This window comes from Struthio camelus, chromosome 12 (genome assembly GCF_040807025.1).
Source record: "Struthio camelus isolate bStrCam1 chromosome 12, bStrCam1.hap1, whole genome shotgun sequence".
NCBI classification, from domain to species: domain Eukaryota; kingdom Metazoa; phylum Chordata; class Aves; order Struthioniformes; family Struthionidae; genus Struthio; species Struthio camelus.
The window spans coordinates 19564248-19582764 of record NC_090953.1 but is presented as its reverse complement, the minus strand read 5'-3'; the positions used below and the strand labels follow the sequence as shown (position 1 = coordinate 19582764).

The window sequence follows — 18517 nt, the reverse complement described above, 5'->3', positions numbered from 1 at the left end:
GTCAAATTCATTGTTCTTTTCTGCACGCTTCAATCTCGGCATGTTTTACCTGTGTGAGCCAGTCTTCACTGACTAAGCAGTGTACTTGTCAAGACAAACTCTAAATTGAAAGCTATATAAAAATCCAACTTCTTCCATGCAAGTTTGAAGAAAACATTAGAAAGAGGGAAGAGTATGCTGTTTTTTATGCCATTTAGCTGAGGCAGGACATTTTACATAACTTTAAAATGTTGATTTGATACAACTTGATTAACTTACTAAAGAAATGGTATTCTGTTATCAGTGAACTCAGCGATGACTGTGAATATGAATCACTGTATGGATTTTCTGTTTTATTTGAGAATAAAGTCATATTTAGGTGGATGGATGAATTTGGAACACTGTTGCTTCATCTTTATCTCTAATTGAGATGCTACCATGGATTGTAAGGCTCTGGAGTATAATGATTTGTCAGCACAGGACACAGAGTGGACCAATTTAATAGTTGCTGGAGGGGTTAGAATTTCAACAGCCTTTGATCAGATCTTTTTTAGGTCAGTAACATTTAGAGGTATAGGAAAAAAAATCAAGTAATTGGAGGGAAACCAGATGGTTTGTGGCTAATTTGGAAGAGAATACATCATATTGTTGTGCAGTATCTTATTCCTTAAATGAAAAGGTCTTAAGATTTTATAAAGGATAGATTAATATTGATACCATGTTATGATTCATGCTGTTTAGTGTGCAAACATCAGCCATCTTTTTATTTTTTCTGCACATGCTCAGTGCTACCACTGAACCACTATATCAGCAATTACCATGGTGAGTCAGTAGATGACAGCTTTTATATATTCATTTCTGTTTTGTTTTCCACTGCAGAAAAAAAATTTGCATGTCTGTAAAATCTGAGTTCAACTATTCTAGAAGTAGCCAAATTTATGAACATCGCTGAAATGACAGGAGAGAGTAAAGCGTCATAAACATAAGCTGAACTCTCTGCGTTCTCTGCCATTTTTCAGAGCTTCTTACTTTGTTGCACAGGCTTCTCTTCATTTCTATTGCCCTATTAACTATATGTTGATTTTTAAATTTCTTTACTGTTACGTTCTGAGTGTCCCATAGATGCACTAGATAAGAATTTAATCACGTGTTTACTTTAAGGTAACAGGTAACATATTGCGGATCTAACTGGGTAAATATTTTGTTTATGTTTATATCAGTTGTGCCCAGAGGCTCTGAATGAAACTGCTGAACATTTCATAGATATTGCAAGGGACAATGTCTGCCCCACACTGTTTACAGCAAAAATAGCCAGACAGATAAGAGTGGACCCAGTGCTAGCAAGTGACTTACTTGGAGTCACTTTGTCAGACAGAGGTAGAACATAGACTAGCACCCAAGTCTGCTGGCTCTGAGCCTTGAGATCATCATTACCTTATACAAGAAAGGGTTCCATGTCCCAGCAGGTGTCATATGTTTATATTTTGTATATTAAAATATTATATATTTTGTATATTAAAATATTATATATTATATATAGATTGTATATATATTTGTGTATAATTTTATAGATATTTCAAGAGGTCATTAGAAATTGTTACTCATACATTGCAACTAGCATAGGCGTTCTTTTTGGCTCCCATTAGCTTACTTACAGTGTTTCCAGTGCTCCCAATGCCTTAACCTTCTGTTAAGGTATTAAGAGATTTAAACTCTTCTCAGCATCTTGCTGTCACTTGCTGGCATACTTGAGAATACTCTGAGATTTTTGGAGGATCCATTCCATTTGGCAGACATGTTTGGATACGTTCTTTAGGTTTTCAAAATAACATTCTTGACTGAGAACCCATTATCTAACAAATACATATTGATTTAATAAGCTGCCCCCAACGTTTCACTCTACACACTTTCTTAGTTCTTTCATCTTCAGTGTAGTATGTGGACCAGGAATCTGTTAATAAAAAGTCTGTCATTCCAGCAAAACATGTCGGTGCCCATATTGGCCAAGGACAGGTAAATATTTCAAGGCTAATTAAAGCTCCATTTTTCAATGGGGATGGTGGTTCTGCAGGCAAGACCATCAGGTGGATATAGTACCTGATATATAAATTGATATGCTTTTGCATGACCAAAGAATAACGTCCCAAGCTATTTTGTTTACTCTATTGTATTTCCGAGTTTATCCCAAAATAATCTTACAGAATAACATGTCTTTCTGTGGCTGCAGAAGTAAGGAATCGGAGGACACCCTTCTATTGTCAAGCCATTTATCACTGATCTCTTCCTGTAGATGATATATTTACTAACTGTACTGGACTCAGCTCTTCCTTTTTTCTCCTTTCTCCTCTCCTCCTTTCTCCTCTCCTCTCCTCCTTTCTCCTCTCCTCCTTTCTCCTGTGTTTTTTGGGGGGTTGGGGTTTTTTGTTTTGTTTTTGTTTTTTTTTACCATAGGCTTCACTTGCCATCTAACAAGGTTTAATAACAGTAATGTTCTGGTGAATATGGAAGTATGAACTAGTAAGGCACATCCCTCTGCATTCACACAGTAAATGACAGGACAGAATGGCAGCAGTGCATGAACACAAACCCTCTGCCTTTACTGAGCTTTAGTTGCACTCTCTCTAATGGCGAAACAAGCTGTAGGCTCTTAGATTGACATAAAAATTCATATGCAGCTGTTTATGTACTGAACATACTGAGCTCCAACTACCTGAGGCATCTAATAACCCCGAACTGCAGCAGATGTGACAACTGCTTACATCCACTCTGAAGGTGGTACCTTAGGAAGAAGGGAAGAGCCTAGCCAATTTCACTGCCTTCCCCCCTTTTAATTACTAGAGCAACATATGAGAGAGACGAGAATCTAGGATTTGGCAGAAAATCTTTTGGAGCTACTGTTGTGAGAACGTAAGACTGGGAAGGAGTAGGGAGAGCCAGCTGTGCCGCTGCGAAGTTCTGTCAGCGTTAGAAGATACTGCGGTGCTGGAATGCAACTGTGAAGAACAGAGTCGGCTGTCACTGAGCTGGGGATGGTGGGTTGTGCTCAGCCTTGTACAGCTTAGCTGTACACAAACTGCTGTACAGTCTTCTGTCCTACATCCCCATATATACACACACACTTAAAATGCAGGTTGCTACAGTATGACACATGACACTGCATGCAATGAGTAAAGCCATTATAATGTTCACACTTTAAAAGGTATGCAAATTAAAAGTTAAGCTTTGTGCCTATTCTGTTACTTTCTACATTCATTTCTTACTACCAAGATGCTCAAATGAAAAAAAGAAAATCAGTTATGTGTTCAAAAGTGACTAATTATATTACACTACAATTTTGTGGTGCAAACGCAGAAGTATTTTAAAATACTGAATTGAATTTCTGAATTTGGGAAATCTGATTGCTTCAGTGTCTTAAACCTCTTGACAATAAGACGTTTTGATGATTTTTCTATATGCACGTTCACAGAAGAGAGCCATGGAAAAGTAACTAGTGACTTTTGAAAATCTTAGCCTTCAAATGTAATATTCTTTCTTACAGCCGTCTCAGCTGAAAACATTTGATGTGCCTCTCTATATTCCATATCTCTGCAGTGCATATGTTGTAAAGTTCCAAAAGCCTAACACAGGAAGTGTCCTATGCAACATGCCTTTTTTAAGGTAAGAAATGCTTGCCTGAAGAATTTAGTAAGTGTTTTGAACAGAGGAGCTCTTCTTTCATGATCTATTACTATTTTTTGTAAAGTTTAAGTAATTTGCTTTTCTGAATCAAGCTATAAAGCTTTTAAATATAGAATTGATCTCCCCATAAAATACATGTTGTGTTCTAATGCTGTAATTACCTGAGGTCTGATCTTTCAACCCTTGAGGGTGTAAGTAATCTTCACTTGTGTGTCTGATTTTACTGACTGAATGGAAGGAGTCATGTGACTAAAGCCTATCTGCTAGAGCAGGTCTCTACTCAACTTTGTTAAATCACAATTCATTTTCACATGGATAAGTGATTTAAGTGAAGAGTTAACAGCATTCTGTCTCTCTTAATTTGAGATTTGGAGGACAATTATAATTCAAAATGCTTTTTCTAGTTGATGTTCCTTAGGAAAGACATATATGTAGCCTAGAGCTAGGAGTCCAACTTTGCTTTTAAATGCAAATATTTTAACAAGTATAACACACAGAAGCATGAACTATCAATTATTCCTACTGGGCATATGTAAAACATCTTGTTTATCACAAAGAGACCAAATTAGGCTAAAAATGTAAAATAAAAATTTGTAATTGAAATGTGGCCTGTTCTCCTTTGAAACTACCCATTGTACTTACCAGTAGCAGCTTCAGGTTGTCTTGATGCATCTAAATTGATCTTTCAATAAGAAAAGAGGGGAACCACCACTACTGGCAATCTGTGGCATTTGTCATGCAATGACATCTGTCATATAATGACTTCTTATTGAGAATGGTGTTAGAACAATACACTGGTTACAAACACTAGCCTGTCAGATAAGAGTAAAAACATTAGTTTCTACCTATTTTCATTCTCTGAAGTACAGAATGGCAGGAGGAAAAGTTTCATATCAGGCAGAGTGGATTTCCCAGCTTACTTGCAAACAGAAGAACAGGACCAGAAGTCTGTGGGAGTTTTGAAAGTGTTAACTTAAAGCAGATTTTTTAATCCAGCTTTAATTACTTTACACTGAAGGCGGATCATCTAGAGGCTTCCATCAGTGATGGTTTTAATTTCCAATATAGATTTGATTCAGCCTAAATGAAGTCAAACATCTCCAGAAGAATCCAGAAACAGAATCTGTGTTTATCTCCATCCTCAGAAGACTGAAGACTTTAAGACAGTAGGATCTTGTTTGTTTTTTCCAGGCTACTATGTTATCTATCTTCTGCTTCTTTGAACCTAATAACTTTCCACTGTTTACACTGCGTGTCTTTCCTCTTTCAGACCTATAGCTGGGCTGCGTCCTCAAGGTGATTTTGTCATTTTTGCAAACATGATGGCTATTTTACCAAAATTTTCCTTTTCTCAAAGGAAAGCTCATAGTTTCTGACTAGGAAATAATTGTCTTAATCATTCTCAGCGTCTCCTTTTCGTGTTTCACACATGCTCATGCATGCTCACGGGATTAAAGTGCATGTTAACTATGCATTAAACATGGTACCGTCCTGTGACTCACAGATGCTCTGAAAACATGCCCTGATAATACAGTTATTTTCAACTCTTGAATTGAAAGTAATATCTCTGGAAAATTTCAGTGAATTTAACATTACATTTCAGCAGGCCATCTGTTGTTCCTTTTTTCTTATGTCCTCTGAACTCGTTGGTATTTGGAAGTCTTAAATTCCTGATGGTTACTGGACTGTTCTGCTTTGTCCTTTTTTACATTGGTCTTGCTGATATGGAGTGATTCCAGAGCTCTCCACAGTCTTTGCTGCTGTCATCACGGGGGTTCTGTATATCACCCCGGCTCTCCTGAGATGTTATTTCTAGAAGTCTGTCAATCGCATTTTAACCTTGGAATTTACAATGGCTCATAATTTAATCTACTACATGTTGGCTAGATTGATGGAGATAGCTGTTTAATACCTGTTTTACAACAAATTATGTCTAAATATACTATTATTTAATGATCTATTGTCTGCATCACTTCACAGTTTTATCTCCCTGTCCTCTTACTGATTGTTTCTGTGCTTTTTATAGCTCTGAGGTTTTAAGTGCCAGAGCAAAAATTTTTCACACTTTTTTTTTCTTTAATCTGAGCTATTTGGAATGAAAGTAAACTACCTCTACAAAAGGTTGATCTTTCAAAGTTAGCAAGCTATTTTTTTTAAACAATAGATTCCACCCCACTACCACCTAGTTCTAATTTCTCCAACAGTATAGGATTAAGGGAGAACCCCAGTGATGTTTACTTCTGTTAAAATAACAAGTCCTCTATTTGGTGGTATTATCTTTATAAATTTTTCTATTAAAAAACCTGATGATTTGCCATGGAGCCACTGCTTGTCTTACATCCTAGGACAGCAGATGCCTGAGAATATTAGCTAGCCTGAATTCAGCATGAAGTTGCTCTTGTACCACGTTAATGACCATTGATATTAGAAGACAAATATACTTTCACACAAAATGAGCTTTTGTTAAGATTTTATACATTATTTACTAACTGAATTCACTTGATATCACTGCACCTAAACAAGATCATCGATGGTGTAGTTGTGTTAAATGTAATTTTGAGTTATACTAAGGAAAATTCATCGTATTATTAATCATTCATTATTATTCAAGGGAATTAAGTCATCAGAATTTTTTCTTGTGTTAGTAATGTTAGAGATCAAATTTGGTTTATTTCACTCCCTTCCAACAGTTTCAAGTTACATGAATTTTTAGCGTGGACACACATGTTACTTTGTAGTGGCTGTTGCGGGGCAGTGTGGAACCTGACCATTCAGGTGTGACCTGGGAAATGAGTCACTTTTGTCATAAGCACATAGAGTGAAGTATGTTTTTGGAGAATCCGCAGTGATATAGTACTGATGTACCTTAAAGAGTGAAATTTGCCCCTTTCCTCTTAAGATGGTTTCCTCTTATCAGGTCAGACTAGTAGTGATCTGACTGAATAGTCAAAAATGTAGCACTGTACCATGGGAAGGATTTTACTGAAACCATGAGGCCTCAAAACGTATTTCTTTTTTAAAATGAAAATTGAAACATTCAAGCACAGGTCCAAACTATGAGTGGACTGGGAAAGAACTGTGGTCTTTCCTTGACATAGTACGTGGCTGTAGAAACAGTCACTCCTACAAACATGGACTTTCTGTTAGAATTTTGTGCTCTGGTCCTTGAATACAGTTTTCCCTGTTTAGTTAGGCTTGCTGACTTCTGCGTCCTTCTCTCCGTTTCCTACTACACATGAAGACCAAAAGAAAACTAAAGCAAGTTGTGTGTATTAAACACACGCTCCTGAAATGATCAGGAGTTGTTGTCCAAAAAGACGCTGCGGCACGTGACTAATTATCTATAGTGCAAACAAAAAGAAGGTTGATTGTACAAATGCAGCATTCTTTACGGATACCTGCAAATTACATTTTATGCAGGGATCCTCTATTTAAATGCAGTAATGGTATCACTCAGTTTGCTCCAAGATCACTGCACAGCGTTGGAGGAAAGGATGAAAGGTGGACAGTGCAGGTGGGCAGAACTTGCTGAACTGCCAGTGGTTATAAATACAAGCAATGCTTTAAAATACAGCATCAGAAGGGAGTGATATGAAAACTGGCCCCTCTTCTTGGATGAATAATTGGTACTGCACTATAAAGAGAAGGTTCGTGCTCCAACTGCATGTAATTTAAGTACAGCATAATACTGCTACAAAACAAAAATGCTACTTCTCTAGTCACCCCCTCTTTATTTCAGGTTGGTCTTTTACATCACCATAACTTCAGAAGATATGTCTTGGAAGAGGTTAAATTATGCCATGATGAATACTGGCCAGTGTACAGTCTTTCTAAAAACTCCACCTTCATTAGCCCTGAATTCATTCATTTTGTAGTTTTTGTTTCTAATTTAGTGTCTCATTTAGCGGTTAGTGAAGTCCAACAGTGGAACTCAGACCATCCCCTCTGGGTCACTCAGACCTCGAAAGGGGGTAAAGCAGCCCTCAAATCTTCACATCTCATCTCAAAATCTCTCTTACGTTTTGGTTTCTTGCGTTAGGATGGAAGAACTGCACCTGCAGCAGTCAGCTGTTTCTTGTCTTTGTATTGCTTCATGTGTGCATGAGCTTGGCTATCAGATCTCAGTGTGCTACTGAAAATGGCTTCGTTGGCTACAAAATGCGCTATCTACAAGGAGGCAAATATGCCCTCTGCTGACTTCCTCAGTGGCTAGTGTTTAAAAAGCTGCTGTCAGTACCACAATACAACTATTGTTTGCAAATAAAGCAAATTAAAATAAACATCTTTTATCACAAGAAAGTAATTAGTGTTGATTCGCAGCTTCACTTGGTTTTTCTTTCCTGACCTTGACTGTATTGTGATGGTTTTGTGCTTCCTTGGACAGTTTCTACTTGCATCTGCATCGATTAAACCTTGATCTCATTTATTATCTCAGGAAATGGTCTCAAGGTCACAGGGCTGGAAATTTAATTATGGTGGCAGTATATTAAGTGGCACATTTAAAGATGCTGAATCGTAGTAATTAATTTTTTGGATGGTAGTCTCTAGGGAACAGGTTTTCTCCACACAGGGTGTTTAGACATCCATCATGGCCATTCAGCTTGGCAGCTGTCTTTTAGTTTTAAACTGCATCATTATTCATCTTTTATGACTGACTTTAAAAACACTAGACAACTATATCCTTTTTTATTGTAATATATGTCTGCTGCTTGTATTGAGCTATACTTCACCTTTGCTATAAAACATTAACAGAGGTTGCTAGTAGCTACCTGGGCTGGCCTCTAAATTGAGACAACAATTACCCTTCGCTGACATCTAGTGTCAAGACATGAGATATGGCTGGAGTGCTGAATCCATTGGTCTGGAAATCCTGCACTTCCCCAGTGATTCAGGCTCGCCCAAGAAGCTGCAGCACTGGACATAATTAGTGGACACGAGGGATTAACTTGGCACTCAGTGTTGACTTTGTAGCAGCGCTAGGTTATTGAATGAAATGCAGCACTGCCAAGGTCTTAAAAAGCTTGTAATGTTTAATGAAGGGATGGTCATTAAACTTGCTGGATCAAATATTAGGCAAGATGGAACTGGGAGGTATTTAATAAAGAAGCCTGAAAATATGAACTAAATCACAAATACTCATTTAGAAAGCTGGCTGCAGCCCAGCATATCTGGAAATTGTTCATTGCTAGTTTAAGCTAGATGATAGCATTTGGGGAAGTAGAACTGCAAGCAGGTTTTAGCTTTCTGTGTAACTTTGCAGAAAGTTTTTTCTACTGTAGAATTATTTCTCTTAAATGAAACAAAAGTTCACACACGCTGCTGGGATTGCAAAGACATTTTGTCTCGAATGTGAGCCCTTGTGCTGAACAATATTCACAGATACTAAGTGAGGTCTTCCATACCCTTTGTCAGGCTGAATCTTCCAGGGTAAAGATCAAAATATTAAGCATTGGGTTTTCAGAATACTGCTACAAGAGTTGCTACTCACGTCAGTATATTAAGAATGCTATTTTTACAGGCTGAGATGGTGAGGAAGAAAATCTCTTAAAGCTATTGGGACAATCAGGAAGTGGATTAAAAATTCTAGGTACAGAATATAAGGTGTAGGATTCCACCTGCACTTTGGTACCTCTTGATTTCTGTAGACATAGTTCTTAAGCAGTGAATGTCTTTGTGCTTCTGGTACTTTATCTTCTCTTAAATTCTCTGCTGTGAACCTATCTAGCTCTTTCTGGTTTTGATCTTTCTGTACCTTCTTCTAAGGAGATCAGTTAGACCTCCTATTTGTACTGTGTGTTTTGAAGTTAGAATTATATGGTTGTGGTTAAGATGTTTAAATAAGCTGTTCCTGTGCAGTGGAACTGATGCAGACTGGTTTTCTTGGTGCATGTCTTTTGACTGCATCTTATTTCACTGACCTAAACCTAGCACCATGACATGTTTGCTTGAAAAGTTGCACCCTGTTGTTTATTATAAACTCAGACATTTTGTAAGAAGTATTAGTAAATGCTAAGTATGCCAATCTTCCAACCAAGGTCTGCCTTCCTATAGTTTGAAAATGAAAATAGCAAACACAGCAACAAGCATATCATGAGAAAGGCCGTCAAATACACAGAGACATATGGAGTTTCTTAGTTTTACTTGGGTTTGATCACAGACTTATTGGTGTGAAGGACATCAGTTCTCAGAGCTTCAAACAATGTAGCTATTCTCAAGGCTGTGGTGTAAGAACGGCTAGTAATTTTGACCAAGGCAATTCAATATTGTACAAGTCTACTTAGAAATGGAAATGAATGATCACACAGTGGCTACTTACAGAATTGGATATGGAGCTTTAGAGCTGTCTAAATCTAGTATAACTTTTAAAGGTACTAAATGGAAAGCAAAATGAAGAAAAAGGTTGGCTAAAACTGTTTTATTCTTCCCCAGGTGGGCTACTCATGAAGTAAGGAATGTCAGGGCATGTGTGCTAGTGCATGGGGATTGTTCTGCCGCCTCTTTGTGCCCTCCTCACTTCCCAAAAATGCATCTCTAGTCAGTAGGCTTCTTGGTTGTCCTTTGTGTTCTACACTGGTGGCTTCTCTACATGCATCCTGTAAGATTTGTTTTCCAGGATAAGGGGATGATGTTTCACTTATAGTGTGTGCGTGAGATCAGAAAGGCTTAGAAGCAATGAGGTGAGAGGAGGGTATATATCTTGCCAAGAGTCACTTCTAGCATGAAGTGTATGTGTTTGCAAGTATAATACATAATCTTGCTAGCTGGTTTCCATCTGCCTATGGTTGAAAACTCTTTGGTAATTCCTCTTAATAACTGCCTATATGCTTTTAAGTTAACTTTTTCCTACCTTCAAATATTGTTATGGAACACAAAAATGGGAATAAGGTATCCTGACCACTTCTGCGTATCATCATGGTTATCTCTTTGAGTGTCCTCATCTACTCATATGTTATGAAAACTGGATGAATTGCATGTTTATACGGATGTGCATCTAGCTAGGCAAAGCAAAGCACATCAGGGCTAGATACGCGTGTAAGGACAGGATAGCCAAAATGGTTAATTTTTACCCCACGTTTCCAAAGAAGCCCCTTTGCTTAGTATCTACTGGATTTTGTAAAGAAAGATACATATCAAAATACAAAAAATAATATGGAATTTCAGTATTGGAGGATCATGATTGAAGCTCAGTAAATACAAAAAAATTTAAAAATGGGGATGTGTGGATATTCTTGTCAACCTTAACTCTTCTCTGTTCTTGTACCCCATTTAATTAAGAACATTTAGATGGCTGAGTTGTTATTCTCCATGATACTGCTGAAGCCGAAAGTGACTTGAATATATCTGCATGCAAGTATTCCCATGAGTATGTATGTACATAACTCTTCACAACAGAAAGGGGAGTAGCCATATTAGAAATTTAAATTTTGGAGCACGAAGAAAGCAGAGAGTCATGTATAACTTTGGTAACCGCTGTCTGAAGAGTGACTGCCTGCCATGGATAATAAATAAGCCATAGGTTAAAATAAGTCCATGCGAATGATTAGCTGAACAGCTGTGCAAAATATGTGGAAGAATAAAAGAAAAATCATTAATGATAATTTCAAAAGAGGCTAATGGTACCAAATTAAGTATTCATCACGAATTGCTTCCGTAACTGTTGCCATGATATACATTTTCTATCTGTATTATCTTACCATCAGATTAGGTGACTGGCATTTTTGTTGAAACCAAGACATCGAATGTTGCTACATTTTTTTTTTCTAGAATGATACAATGTATGGAAGGCAAAACTACTCTTTTTTCATGTCTTTTAATGTCAGCAAGTTCAATCAAAAACATTTCTAGTTCATGTCTGGAGGCTGGTTTACCTCAAATACTAAAGTAGAAGGGCAGCAGTGAGAGATGATGTTTGCATTTTTCTTCCTTTTCTGTAATACAGATTTGCATATGTTTGGTCTTTTAGAATTTCTCCTACTAAGAGTTTGGATTTATAAAGCTAAACATAAGAGGTTTGGATCCTAGCTGTATTTTATTAGAATCCTCAATTGTTACATGTCAGTGGATTTTCCCCCTTTGAACCATTTCTTGTTAGCGTTAAACACCAAGCTATTCTTGTAATGAGTTCTTGCAAAGATAAAATCTTGTTTAAGTAAAAATTTCCTAAGAATGTTATATACAACAGTTATGCAATATACAGGTTTCACTTTTTTCTAGTTCTGAATCCCACAGTTTTAGTCCATTTCAGTGTAAGTTTCCATCATACGAGGTATGAAATAATTTCATATGGATTTCCACATATAAGACCTAGCTTTCAGAACTGCTCATGTGACTGATGTCCTCATAACCATCCACTCTGAACTACACTCAACTTTCCTAAATGAGACTTTATTGGAACTGATTATGATTAAATAAATGGGTGACTTCACTAATGTATAATACACTTTTCAATTATAGAGTATGTATGATAATTTACATTACTTGTTTGATAGTACGATATTTATGTGACATGTTCTGGATGAGATCTGCTGCTGTTTACGTAATGGACTTACTTTGCTCTTAAATGAAATCTGCATTCCAATTCTTTCTATATCTTTTAATATCTTGGTTAAACCAAGACATTAAAACTCCACCTTAATTTATTGTTCAGTTGAATGAAACCTACCAGTGGCTAAATTCTCGTCCCCAAATGCGTTGCCCTTAGGAGCACAGTCCTGTTGTCAGCTTAAGAGATGTACATAACATAGATTGGAATAGGAATTGTCGCCAATTATGTGAGTGCAGAATTGAACAGCCATTATCAAATTGACAGCTGAGAGATGATAAACAAAAAATTGAGTTTGATTAAAAAAAAACACAAAAGTTTATCTTTTTTCCAGTAAATCTTACTTGTGCCTCTTGGCTTAACAGTTTTCCTTACATGTAAAGGTAAGAGTACTGGATTTTGCAGGATGCAGAACTGGTTTTGAAATATGCAGAAATTAGAGCATCTTCCCAGGTAAACACCTTTGTGCAAGGTGAGAAAGAAAAGACACCTCTTAAAACATGTCTATGATGTCCTTTTTTTTTTTTTTTTTTAACTAATAACCTATACAACTTTTCATCTCATGTCAGCACCCAGAGAAGAGTATTCCGTTGGAAAAGAGAATCTGTCTAACATACGTCACTAGACTGCATCATTAAACAACTTCTGAATTTCTTTAGATAAGAAAGCTCAGATGAAAATCATGTTTCATGTCTGTGAGCTCTAGTAAATCAAGAATTTTGAGAACACGTGTTAAATAACTTATTTTCAAAGTGAGCAAGAAACTGGAGGAATAGATTTTCCTAAGTTAGTCTGAGGTCTCCAAATGCCTCAGGAAGATCCACCAGATTTAACAAAAAAAAAAAAGGCTTATAATGCAATTTAAGAAACTTCAAGAATGAGGTTGCTCATGTTGGAAGCCCATAAATGCCTTGTAACAGTCTTCATAAAAGGGTAAAAATTGCTGTGCAATTGTGGTCAGGTGTCTCCTCCTCACCCTCACTCCATTGCTCAGTATTGGTTTCTTTGGAACTGCCTGTCTTTGGAATTGGTAGTATTTCCACTCATGCTGTATTTACATAGTAGACATAGACCTTGACAGTCTTTTGAGATGGAAGATACCAAACACATGAAAAATTATTACTCCAGTGTCACTATAGCAGTTCAGTGCCAGATTTACTTGTTTTTATTATTTGTGAGCAATAGGCACTTCCTCTCTGCACTTGCCCAAAATAAGATGTGGTTCCCTGAGAAGCCAGTGGGTATTCATTTGAGAGGGTTAGTAGGCAATTACTGATTAAGCTTTTTGTGCATTCTCGAGCATATAACATTCTGTAGTGCTTCAGTACCACAGTAGGAATAACACAGAAATGTTTTCGATGCTCTTTCCAGTCTGCCCATGGTTCTCTCTCTCTGCTAAATGACAACAGTGATATCGCCATGAGGGTTGGCAGGTTAGTTTTTTGCTAGGTGGAATTTCATGGAGGTATATTGTTTGCTTAAAGCATTTCGCAAACTTGTTGCCAGAGAGAAATGAAAAATGGAAAGCATTTGAAATTTCCACATGAAGAGCTGATTGTCTGTATAAATGTATGTATGTGAGTATAAACACAGACACTCACTCAGAGAGAGAGAGATATATATTAAAAATATATATATAGGTGTAGTGTATATCTATATCTATATATAGACACACTATGTCCCAAACTAGCAGAAACTCGTGTCCGCACAACAACCTGTACAATGAATTTATGCTTAGTCGATATTGAAATGACTCATGATACTCTGATATTTTGCTTTTAATTCTTTAAAAGCTGGGGTTTTTTTTAATTTACATGATGCTTCTGCAGAAGCCAATATACTCTGCAAAGAACTGAGAAGTCAAAGCTGTGATTATAAGAAACACTGAAGACTAATAGTAAACAAAGGAGGCAAATGGTCATACCCACTTCACGTTCCAGATTTTCAATTGTTTTGAGTATCCTTCTGCTTTAATTCATTTCTGGCACAAGTCCACCAGAGTTAGAATGAGGCTGGCCCTGGGGTTAACTGGCAGTGGCATTTTAAATGTGGATACTGAAATTTAGAGGGTCAAGACTTTGTTAATAAAACATAATTCTGTGTACTTATTGCTTCTATAAAACATATTTTATGCAATAATCATTTATTCCACTTAATATTTTTGTTGTACAGAAATTGCTGCCACAGGTTTGTACTTTGTGAAAACACGAGTGGTTGAGCAACTTGCATGGCCTTTGTCAGGTTAGTGAGTTATATTAATAGATGATTGCAGCGTACTGTTTTATTCAGACAGTATTTCTAAGCTATTGACAAATAGATTGATGATACTGGCTGATGAATAAACTAGCAGTTTTAGACTGCGTTTAGCAATTATTTTCCTTATATAAAATTCACTTTTCCACTACATTCCACTGTAAAAGGTTTATTAGCCGAAGAATTCACCATAATTAATTGAATTAAGATTTCTGTGTCATATTTTTGTGAAAGAGGGAGGAATAAGAGAGATAGCTGGGGCCTTCTATTCATCTATCTGGCACAGCATTTTTGGGATGGGCGTTATCCCCCTTCCCTATCTTAATGCTCCAAGAAGTGTGAGGGAACGGCACAGAGCCAAAGGACAGTCCTTGTCTTAACTGTGCTGAAACATACTTGAGAGCTACACACTTGCCAATCCCTGAGGTTTCTTACAGTGTGGGATTTGGGAGAGGAAAAAGGAGTCTACAAACTTTGGTTGAGCTACAAGGGGGAGAGAGTTGAGGGGAAGGTACCTCCCGAGGAGCAGTCAAAAAGAAATCTGCTTCAAATTGAAATTCTTGCATTCAGGTATGATCATGCAAATAGCCAAGCAGAATTTATTTAACCTTCAGCCAACTACTCAACCAAGTGGAAATTATTGATAGCCTATCAGTAATGATTAAGATGGAGAGGCTAAACAAAGAGGTGCTTTTCTTGCTGCTCTTCCCTTCCTTTCTTTTTCTTTCTTTCTTTCGTTATTACAAGAGAGACACTGAGCTGGTAACAAGACTTAAAATGCCGTGTCAGCTCAGCTAGCATGGTCAAGGAGCTCAGCTGTAGAAGGGAAATAAAACTGTTAAGTTATGACTGCCCTCCAATCAGTCACAGGGGTAATGATGTTTGGCTTTAGTCAGGTTATATGTCAGTAAATATACATCTCTCAGACAGCCTCTAAGAGAGCTTTAAGCTCATGCTTATTGTTTTATATAGATAGGGGTCGGATGCTGATATATAGTGGTCATAGGCCACTGAAATAAATTTCACAACATTCAGCAGGTAAAGTTAATCTCAATAGAGCAGGATGTGAGTGTAGTTTTGATAAAATATTCACCCTATTGACAGCGATAGGGCATTTTTTCTCTGTTAGGTGTTGTGCAAATCACTCAAATGCAGGGTTTTTTTTTCCCTGCCTTGCTTCTAAATTTATCACTACCTGAAGAGAGAGAATTACATCTAGCCTTTGGCACAAAGCCACAGCAAGTTCAAAATTCAAATTCCAGCTTAAAAAAAAAAATCTGGGCCCATGAGCTGCATTTTGTTCACCTGTCCTGCTCACAGGAACACATGAAGGTGACAGAACCTTGGAATTCCAAATTCCTCCAAACACGGGAAATCTCAAATGTCATCTATTTCACATGTGAGTGATTGTGCGAACTCTGTCTCGGGAATTAAGGACTGAGGCAAGACCACACCAAAACAGACGCTCTAGATTTATAGCACTGTGAATGAAAACCTTACTATATATAGTTAAGCAAGTATTATTTTACCATTATTTTTCTCATATTATTATTTTAAATTTCCATGTAAGCTTACTGCTAAGGAATTCTGATCAACTTGCAAATATTGGATCACACCTTCCATTACTATAGATTGATATTAGTAACTCAATTCCATTAAGTCTGTCAACAACATTTGCGCGTTAAGCTGCACCACTCAACTCTTTTTAATAAAATACATTTAGTTGTTATAAAAAGCAGAAGGTCCCATTATGCAGGTGCCTGCTCTTACTTGTAGCCAGTATTACCATTCCACAGAGTAAGAAAGCATAGAAATAGAGTCTACATGCACATAGCTACCTGCCTGCTTGCATTCTATGTAACAGCAATACAATCAGACTAGACCATGATAAATCTATGTATGGTAGACAAATACCATACTTTTGGGGTAGACCCCAAAAGACAGTTACAATCGCTGTCCTCAGCTGAGCTATGCTGAAAGCATAAAACACTCAAGCCAATATCTATAAAAAGCCTCAGCTCAGGATTGTACTCGCAAGCCCAGGACAGGTACAGGGAGGTGAATCCTGGATCCAAGCCTGCTGAAGAAGGAGCCACCTATGAGAATGAATATGCAGCTCCCAGGAAAAGAGCAGCAAAGAACAAGATTGGTCTGTATCTTAATGAACTGCTTCCAGTGCAGACCTACTTGAGCTTAAACTGGAGAAATAACTTGCTCAGTCCACAGCTGTAAGCCTTGCTTCAGCTGCTGAAAGCTGGTATGTCACAATACACTTGCTCAGGCTGTTTATGAAGACTGGTATAAGGCATCAGCTAACACCTGATTTATTGCTTTTAGTGTTAACAAAGGTCCTTTTGTTGGACAAAAGGCGACTGTAGCTGAGGAAAGGCCCTGAAAGCAACTGATCTGTACATCATTTTGGCAGGCCAGAATTCATATAGGAAGCAGCGCTACTGCACTTATAAGTGTATGAGCGTTTCTGATGACCAGTCCTTTGACAATAACAAAAACCAAAGCCTCAAGTGAGCACTGTTGGTATGTTTAGGACCGACTGAAGTTCGGGAAGTGCATACAGGTCATTTGCTGTGAATTTAACTTACTGTGATGCTGAATTTAGTCTTCACTATACTTCTGGGTGCTGTGATTGTAATCATACGTATACCAGTCACAATGTTTAATTAAATAATAAAGGTGTTATAATTTTCTATTACTTAAATTCTGGATTGCTTCTCTGAGAGCCCTGGCCTGCAGTCCATGCTCCAGTTGATTTCACTGGAAGACAGCTTTCACAGTGCAGCTTTTTCTTAAGCATTATGGCTCATTCATTGTTAACACCTGAAAGCTGCCTGCTTAAAGTCCTCAGCAGAGGATGTACAAGCTGGGTACACAGTGAGTAAAAAATTGGTAGGCAGAGGAAAGAGCACACTGCCCTTAAGAGTTTCAGCATGTCATTATACTTGTATTTCCAGTGGGGTCAATTGGAATTTGGCCTAAAATTCCATTAATGGAAAAATTCCAGTTTTTCCATGCACAAAAATGTCTTGGATTATTTGTCTTTTAAACATAAGGCAAGATTCCTTGAAATTGCTTCAAACAACTCTGCTAATAACCTGTCTGTTTCCTACCACCATGTCCTTGGATCTTACACATTTTCTGCAACTGAACAAGGATGAAATGATGATAACAGTACCTGCAAAGTCCCCCACCGACTAAAAATGGTCCTGACTTGATAGAAAGATGCATCACTAATGTGTACATGCTTGTGTGTCTTCAAGCATAACTATAATTCCACTGAAATGGTTATGTAAAATGAGAGCAGTTCACAGGATTTCATGAAGAGTAATTACCTGCCTTTTTCTGTGTTGTCTTCCTTTTATGTCATATAGGTTGAACTAAAATTGTTGTATTCTGTTAGCTTTTCACTTTTTTTAAAACGGTCTAACAAATCTAGCTACACGATCAGTCAGGCGAATTTTTATGAGAGGAACAACTTAAAGTAGAGGCTAGCACCCTCTCCCCAATGTCCACTACTTTCTGCTGATTTAAATTGAATGAAAACATCCTGTTCTTCACTTAGAAAATATGCAGTATAAGAGGTGTTTGTGTAGGCTGGCTAGACCCACATCCATCTGATTTCCACTGAGAAAAAACACAGTGAATCAAAGATTTAAGGAAGTTATCACTTTGGCTTAGTAGTAGATACTAACCTATTCATGTACTGATGAACACCTGTTACTTGTGAATTATTGGTGCATCTACTGCACCTTAAATTGCTTGTTACTACCTTGTTGCTTCTTTGAAAATGGCCACTAAAACAGAAGCTATCACAATTAGCCAGCTATATTTTAAAATACATATGATGAATATGCTGGCTTCCTGAAGACGTTTCCCTTACACATCTAATGATCAGTTTCAAATTTCAAATAATATAATTAAATAGATTCTGAATCATATTAAGATGTTTTTATTAACTTTTATGGAAAATAGATCTACATCTCAGGCAAAATTATAGTTTTTCAATGGCTCATGAAACATATTTCATGTACTTTATCACATACAGCAGTA

General features: G+C 37.2%; 1 long non-coding RNA gene across 3 annotated transcripts in view; it reads left to right on the top strand.

The window, feature by feature from the left end:
- LOC104148338 (uncharacterized) overlaps nucleotides 1-18517 on the top strand; it is a 280102-nt gene that overhangs the window by 253300 nt on the left and 8285 nt on the right. For all 3 annotated transcript variants that reach the window (XR_011143617.1, XR_011143618.1, XR_011143616.1), the window contains 2 exons: nucleotides 3518-3636; nucleotides 4726-4823. This is a non-coding gene — a long non-coding RNA (uncharacterized lncRNA). The remainder of the gene's footprint in view (nucleotides 1-3517; nucleotides 3637-4725; nucleotides 4824-18517) is intronic.